The sequence below is a fragment of the Octopus bimaculoides genome, chromosome 11 (genome assembly GCF_001194135.2).
Source record: "Octopus bimaculoides isolate UCB-OBI-ISO-001 chromosome 11, ASM119413v2, whole genome shotgun sequence".
Lineage (NCBI taxonomy): Eukaryota > Metazoa > Mollusca > Cephalopoda > Octopoda > Octopodidae > Octopus > Octopus bimaculoides.
Window position 1 is genome coordinate 23,488,329 of NC_068991.1, and position 8,784 is coordinate 23,497,112.

Sequence of the window (8,784 nt, forward strand, 5' to 3'; positions counted from 1 at the left end):
ATATATATAATAGGTTTCTTTCAGTTTCTGTCTACCAAATCCACTCACAAGGCTTTCATCAACCTGAGGCTATAGTAGAAGACACTTGCCCCAGGTGCTACACAGTGGGACAGAACCCAGAACCATGTGGTTGGGAAGCAAGCTTCTTACCACACAGCCATGCCTGCACCTATGATGAGGATAATGTAATTACAAACAAATATCATGACAAATGAGTTGGTGATGATGATGGTGGCTGAAGTAGTAGTGGTGTGCTGATGGTGGTAATGAAGATAACAAATAATATTTACTCACCAGATTGGTAGAAAGATTGACAAAATCAGCATAATCTTTGTTAATCAATTCTATCATGGCACTTCTAAGAATTTTCAGATAAATATGAAGGTCATCTCGAAGGGTTTCAAGGGGAACACATCTCCGACAATCCATTACAAAGGTATCAACATTAAAGGTATTCTGAAAAAAAATAGTAAAAACAGAGAAGTCAGGAATATGCATTACTGAATGACAACAGAATAAACTGTAGTTCTGTAGTAGTTTAGCTCCAAGTCAGCTCTGACCCAGCAGATCAAAGACACTCTAATCACAACCATCCACTCTTTCTTTCAAACAAAATTTATCTAGAACTGAACTGTAATACCCAATGTGCCCTTCCATTTTAAAATAGACTTGAGAGAGATTTTACTGCTACCTCCAGCAGGTCAGGAAACCACATAGAGAATCCCTTGGGATTTGAAGGTTCTCTGCTATTAGTTAAATACCATCATCTTCTTTATGCGTCTAAATTGGCCATTTCTGAACATTTCATTAAAGCCTTTATTTAGCAGCTTTCAGAATTCATGAGTTCTTCAAGGAAAAGTCACCACAACTATATACAGCCAATTAGAACCAGGAAATACTTCAGCCCAGGTCAGTTGGTGACCTTCACTTTCATGTTACACATATAAATACATGAGACCAAATTTAAATGGTTTCAATGGAGAAATGTTTTTGACAAGGAACCATATTTCAAATGGAATACAAACTGCTCTCCCAAACTTGTTTAGGCACAGATAGGCCCCATGGTTAAGTTTAACCCCCACCCCCAGAAGTTACAAATCTCAAGATATCTCAAGTTGAAACCAATCTTTTACAACAACTGGAATTGCCAAAATTGAACTTCTATTGGAGGCAACAACATCTATTGGGGTGACAATAACAACTCCAACTGATGTAACAACAACAGTGGAAGTAACCACAACTACTGCTTCTTATAAAGCAAATTGATTGATTGGTAAACATTCACCCACTATCACACTACAACCATTACTACAATCTCACCACAGCACTAGAACTATTATTACAACAACATCAACATGCTACAAGACTACCACACTACATCTACTACTACATCCACACCAACACACTATCACACTACAACCATTACTACAAACACCACAACCACACCAACACATTACAACTTCTACTACAACCACACCACAATGCTATAATGACAAGCTCACAGATATACTGTTTCTTCTATCAGTACTACACTAACATTTGCTCCTCTGAATTAGTTAATTGAAAAGTCTCAGTACCCACACCTATTCTTCACCTTTACTTTATTCTCTTTCTCAAACATCATTATCTTTATATTATGTTCTCCTCCAGAGGTAAATGAATGTTAATCCTTCGATACTAACCCACCCCTAGTTCTATGGTACAAAATGTCTCTTTTGTTGTAAATCTAATTTGAAACCTCCTATCAAAATTTCATGTTAATTTATATTCCAATCATCAGTTTAATAATGACCTAGTTATTTCCTTTCCAGTATTCCATCAAAAACATATCCATGGGAAAATATTACTTTGTTTGGAAATAGTCAAGGGTTGGTGAGAGGAAAGGCATCAAGCCATAAAAAAATCTGTCTGACCCATGTGAACAAGGGACATTAAATGATGATGATAAAGAGCAACAGTAAACATTCTTTTGTCAGGGGCTAGTTAACAGATTTGCTATCATTTTAATATACTAAACTCATCATAGAATAATGAAGCTTACTCATTATTTTTCCCATAATAATCTGTGAAACAAATCACATTATTGTTAAATATATGATATAATAGACATCATAATACTAACCATTTCCATTAAATCAAATAAGGATTTTCAAGCAGCTAAAAAACATTTTGTGAGCAGTTCCTGCTTCAACTTTATATTGTTAAAAATAACTACAGCACAAATAACAAATTTTTCAACAGTAGACTATAAAACAAATTTACATTAAGTAACAGAAAAGAATATTTAACTCAAACATCTTGGCTGCTTAACTGACAATATTTTCATCATCAAAAAACTGCACATAACCCACAACTTTTGGAAACATCATCTTTTCATGCACAGTAATGTTGAAGCATGGAATAACCTGTAAACCACCTGTGTCACTTGTTAGTTGTCACAACACTACATCCTCCAAAAATTCCATGCTACCTGAAATTCACCAAAACTACTCCAGACATACCTATGCACCCTTTCCTCCTTATAGCTCTTCTACTGTTCACTCTTCTGTCTTTTTGTCTTTTATTCTGTGCACTATGCATGTATTATTGCTGCTGTTTTTCATTATTTGACCTAATGCTGCTTTCTACTTCCTCTTCTAACCTTTCCCAGCCAATTGTAGTGGCACTATATACAATAAGCTTATTATTATTATTATTACTAAGGTAATGAAATAGCAGAATCTTTAGAGCACTGGACAAAATATTTTGCTGCATTTGTTACAGCTCCTTACATTCTGAGTTCAATTCCTTTGAAAACAACTTTGCTTTTCAGCTTTTTGAGCTTGACAAAATAAAGTACCACTTGAGTCAATGTACTTGCCTTGCACCATCCCCCTATTAAACTGCTAGCTTTGCATCAAAATTTGAAACAATTACTATTAAAGGTGGTGAGCTGGCAGAATCCTAAACATGTTGGACAAAATGCTTAGTGGCACTCCTTCCAACTCATTATGTTCTGAGTTGAAAATTCCTTTGGGGATCGATAAAAGTAAGTACCAGTCAAGTACTGGGGTCGATATAATCGACTTACCTACTCCCGTTAAAATTGCTGGCCTTGTGTCAAAATTTAAAACATTTATTATCACTATTATATATTAGTGAATTCACGAAATGTCACACTCCAGCTTAGTGCTTCTAGGTTTGGTTCAAAACAAAATCAGAGTCTATCGACAAAGGAGTTACTAATTCATCCCACAATATATCACGTCAGAACTGCCGTCTTTCAGGGGCAACCGTCTAAATATCTCAGTCAAGTCAGCTAGCAGGCGAAGTCGAAATTTTGCGGGAAGTAATAAATAGCGGAACCCTTATATTCATTTCGTTTACTGCCCTCCACTCTGAGAGTTAGTCTGCATATATTAGTCCTACAAATACTTGGCTGGATCCAGGGAAAATATTATAATTCAACACTCCGATCGAATACACGTACAATTTACAAGCCCGTGGTGACATGTTGTACACTTCCCCAACCCAGCCTATGCCAGCTGGTCTATTGGTCCTTCAAAAATGCAACTGGATCCATAAAAATAGTTCTAATTCAATAAAATAGCTAAGTGTTTGTTTAGATCCTATTTATAACAAACGCAACAGGCTGCGCATTAGCTTAATCCAGACTTGTGTTTATTTTATCAGGGGGATGAAATATCGGTCTGCGCCATCAGGATTTTTAACTCAAAATGTTGAAAAACGAAATTAAAAACTGTAAAGCATTTAATCCAACGTTCTATTGTGTCTGTCAAGCCACCTTCACATAAAACTAGTAATTACTCCAGTCGACGAGGAAAACCTCAACGCGGTCGCTTACGTCCTAGAAATAGCAGCCAAATGTTCCTCGGATTACATGTCTCACATTAAGGAATATTAGATATTATAGTATTACATACTTCTAACAAAACGACATGGTCATAGTTGGAATGCCTGTTGCTCATGGATCTGCCCGATTAGTGTTTGCCAAGCACTAAACAACGATGAGTGATTACACAAACCAAAGAAGGAACATCTACACATTCACTCGACTTGCTAGAAATAGCAACCCAATCTCTATCAAAACTCTACTAAAAAAATAAAAGTGGGGAAGGAGACAATGATAAAGCATACAATATACCTGAATAAAAAACAGTGAACTCCACCGATCTACTTGATCAGAGCTAACCAGGGGTTAAATAACATTAAAAAAAAACATTATAACATCTATAAGATTGCCAAGATCTAGTGTATATTAACAAAATGTTCGCACTGGAGTAATGTTCCTATTCACATAAAGGTTAATCAATCAGGAAGTTACCTTCATGAAGTCATCTTTGTCGAAGCAGAGAGTAGCTGGACCGCTAGGAAGTGTCAACGGTTTTGCAGTATCTCCAGACATATTGATTCTATTTCTTTTTCTTCTTTGCTCTTTGTTGTTTTGACCTCAAGATATATTAAGAATGGAATGTAAGTATTTACAGCAGCTCATTGAAGTCTATTTACATGAGTGGAGGAGAACCAGTTATGTATTTGTTGACAACCGACATTACAAGAGTTGTGATTTGGCACCTCCCACATTTCAGTCTCCTTCAACAGGAGAACAAACCACTCTAGCAATAATCAACCGGTGTAACTGTATATTTGTCTTCTCTTATAATTCATTCACATCTAAGATACACTAATGCAGTGTTTCTCAACTATTTTTTTGCCTCACGTTCCACTTTGATTTTCCAAAAACCATGTGCACCACTGTGAATGGACAAAGTGTTTGCATTTAAAAATTCAAAAGAAATTTCAATTAAAGCTTTCCTGCAAGTTTTATTCACTTTTTACAAATTTACGTTCCATTCTTAAGTCTACACTCTTCCAAAATATTGCCATGGCCCACCTTTAGAAAAACTGCACCAAAGAAACATTAAATCAACCTCCAGTATCTTATAGATACTTTATTTTCTCGATTCCTGAAGGATGAAAGGTGAAATTATTCTATTATTATTTTATTCACATCTAAGATAGTCTGTAGAAATATCAAAACGACCAGTACTTAACTAATATTTTATCTACCCTCAGGATGGATGAAAGTTTTATAATTCTATTCGCTTTTTAGATGCATTATATTTATATTTAATCGATCATCAATACTTGATTAGTAATTTATTTTATTGATCCTGGAAAAATGAAAGGTCATGTTGACCTCGACGGAGTTTGAACTGAAAATTTAAAAGGCTGTAACGAAATAATATAAAGTCATAATTATCATCATATCGTTCAGTATTTACTACGTTTTATTATTTCAAAATATTGTTGTGTTAGTATTACGAAGCTAATTACGTATAAGACAAGCATGTGGTGGCTTCGCGTTCGATTCCTCTTCACGGCATTTTGGGCAGGTGTCTTTTTATCATAATCTCGGGTCAGTTAAAGCCTTATAAGTAAAATTTGATAGACGGAAATTATGTGGAAGTCCGTTGCAGGAACCATTCCTCTTCTTGGATGATGAACTTAAACAGCCACCCAGTTTTACACCATCGCCTTGCTCCTTGGGTGTCTTTAGCGAATCCATTCTATTGCAAGCATTTGGATTAGGTTTCTCTGTCTGGGTATAACTTCCTTCGCTCCCCTCCAAAACCCTAAAAAAGGGTGGTCGTTGCTGACTTTCCTCTTCCGACTTAGCTATTAAAAACTAAAGTTGGAGAGGGGGGGGGGGAAACCTGAACTAGTATGAAATGATTCGGTGAGGCTGTCGCGACAGAACAACTAGAGTTATCGTTCCTTAACACAGGCATCCTAGTTACGATATAAACTTTGCAAAACTTGCTTTATTCCCGATAAAAATTACCATAATACTTGATATAATGATGCTTATGTTTGACGATGGATTTTACTTGCTGGAAACTCACAGGTTAGTTGATTCCTTCTTGTTTTTTTACTTTATTTCAATGGGTTTGTAATTTGTCTACACACGAAAAGACGAACGATTTATAACTAACGCTAATGGTTTCTATGTAAACTACTAAAATATTCATGGACGTTTTGTCCACGAATCAGTTTCGATTTCCAGGTGTGTCTTGTTTGATATCCGTATCAGATGCCTTTAGGAACAGTTAGGGATCTTCTTTCTGCTTAAAACAACAGCCAACTCTCCCTCAAACCAAACTCTATCATCTTTAAAAAAGTTGAAGGCCGCATTTGAAAAAGTCGTCGAGACCTTATATTTCTGCTAAAAAAAAAAAAAAGAAAGAAATACGACATGGAATCTTGGTTTGTACACCTCTGATCATAAATGTACTCAACCAATATAAAGTACTAGTCAAGTACTGTGGTCAATTTATTATTCCTAAAAAAATTTCCAGATGAAAATAGAATTGTCTGTTCGGCGACCGCGCAAGAATCCTCTTTCTTTTATCGTGTGCTATGATCATATTGTTTTGCCGAGGGATTTTTAGGGAGTGCGTTAGACTTTCTGTACCAGCCAGTTTTTAAGTTTTAAATTTTGAAAGCCCCGAACTTCTTAACATGGTTATGGTTAAAATATTGGGGTGGGAATTGATAAAATAGAATAAATTTTTCATAACAAAATGATGAGTTTTTATTTTTTTATCAGAAACTTATTAAATTTTAGCTCCTTTGCAGACACAAACTTCATTCTAGATTCTAGATCAGTGGTTCTCAGCCTGGGGTCCGCGGACCCCTGGTGGTCCGCAAAGGTCGTACTGGGGTCCGTGAACTAAATTCAAAATTTCATATAAAGACATACATAAGGATAAGCATATTAAAAGGGGTCCTTGAGAAAACGCATTTAAATAAAAGCGTTGGGAATCACTGTTCTAGATGAATGTGTTTTGAGAGCTAAGTAAATACCCAGTTCCATTAATTTTTTTATTTACTTATTGAGTCTGGAAGAAGGGGCAGTGGCCACGACTCTTGTAGGCCCTCTTAGACTGCTGAATTTGATGTCATTAATGTTCCAGTTAAGCTAGTGGTTCTCAACCAGAGACCATATGACCCTTGGAGGGTTCATATAAGATATTTTTGTTAAAATGTAAGTGCAGTAAATTTCTTATACCTTTACAATACACCAAATATCTTCATAATTAAAAAAAATTTTTTTTTAGGCAATTCATAATAATACTTAATTCTAAAAATATCATGGGATTTTTTTAAACATTGAATGGCTATGAGGGTTCACCTGAGTAAGATAGGAATCAAAGGGGTCCATAAGCAAAAAATGGTTGAGAACCACTGGTTTAAACTCTTCAACACCTACAGGAAAGACAAGAGTGAAGAGAAAATTCTAGAGGATCAATACTCAGGGGAAGGACTGAATGTAAAAGCTAGTGTGAGAAAAGGGTAGTTAGACCTGGTTAGAGTGATGAAAGTGAGAAGACAAGTAGATCGGGGTACCTGAGTGGTGGGGTAAAAGATCAGCCAGACCCAATGAATAGAGGTGATTATAGTAGTGATAGAAGAACGAGAGATACAAAACAGCTCTCCTGTGGGTTAGAGGTTACAGTGTGTCCATTACTGCTTGAATTCCATTTAATTGAGTTGCCCTTCACTGGATGTAGTCCAACATGTTTGTGTGTAACAGTAGCATTGTTCCAGATGCGATATCCACTTAAGCAATGTAGAGTGCCAGCAGTTGTTTGGAGCTAAAAATATTTTCTAGCCCTAAAGAGAAAAGCTGGTCTTTGAGATGTGGTCCTAACTCTGTTAAGGTATATTTTTGTCTTCAGAGATCTTTGATGATAGTGAGTGAGGCCCACTAACCCTAACCATCAGTTGAAGAGACAGTGAGGGTCTAGTTGAGTGCCATTCATATTCAGTGGAGGTAGCCATAACTACGATTTGGTGTCTCCCTCTCCCACCTATTTTGTTTCCTCATCATAATAATCCGTTCTACTAAAGGCACACAGCCTGAAATTTGTGAAGAAGGGGCTGGTCGATTACATCAACCCCAGTACTCCACTGGTGCTTATTTTTTTGACCCTAAAAGGATGAAAGGCAAAGTTCACCTTGGCAGAATTTGAACTCAGAACATAAAGACAAATGAAATGCCATGAAGCATTTTCCCCAGTGTGCTAACATTTCTGCCAGTTTGTTGTCTTATTATTTTTCTTCATAATAATAATAATAACGGCTTTTAAAGTGGTAAGCTGACAGAACCATTAGTATGCTGGGCAAAATGCTTAGTGGCATTTCATCTGTCTTTACATTCTGAGTTCAAATTCCTCTGAGGTTGACTTTGCCTTTCATCCTTTTGGGGACAATAAAATAAGTACCAGTTGAGCAGAGGTTGATTTAATTGACTTAACCCCACCCCTGAAATTGCTGGCCTTGTGCCAAAATTTGAAACCATTAATAATGGTTTTTGTAATGAAATTTTACTGTGGAGAAGAAATATGATGAGGTAATGAGCAGGGTGGCAAGTCTCACCCAGGAATGGGCTGAGAGAAAGCTATCTATGAAAGGCAGGGCAGAGATGGTAAACATCTACACTGCCTCCATCAACTATTACTCCTGATCGTTGAGCCTTGCCCCCGTTCATATCTGAACTACACTGCCACATTTAGTTGTTCATTCTTTTTCTCTTTTTTTTTTTGTGCGTGTGTGTAAAAGAAAACTTTCCACAGACCAAACACTCCATTTGCTGTCAACACTCACTGAGTAGACTACACGAAATTTGATACATTCTCAGTGGTGAAATGTGTCCCTTTGCCAGTGCTACCATAATAGAACTGTTCTAGCAAGAACTGTTGGTCAAATCTCTCCCCCCCC

The 8,784-nt window shown here is 36.5% G+C and overlaps 2 protein-coding genes across 5 annotated transcripts in view; both read left to right on the forward strand.

Moving 5' to 3' along the window:
- LOC106871104 (endoplasmic reticulum lectin 1) overlaps positions 1–8,784 on the forward strand; it is a 488,243-nt gene that overhangs the window by 275,079 nt on the left and 204,380 nt on the right. The gene's annotated exons all lie outside the window — the stretch shown is intronic.
- Positions 4,658–8,784, forward strand: part of LOC106867911 (spermatogenesis-associated protein 7 homolog) — a 22,107-nt gene continuing 17,980 nt past the window's right edge. Inside the window, exon 1 of one of the 2 annotated variants that reach the window (XM_052971626.1) lies at positions 4,658–5,908. The gene's annotated coding sequence lies outside the window, so the exon portion shown is untranslated. The remainder of the gene's footprint in view (positions 5,909–8,784) is intronic. The other variant, XM_014912980.2, reaches the window with a different exon arrangement.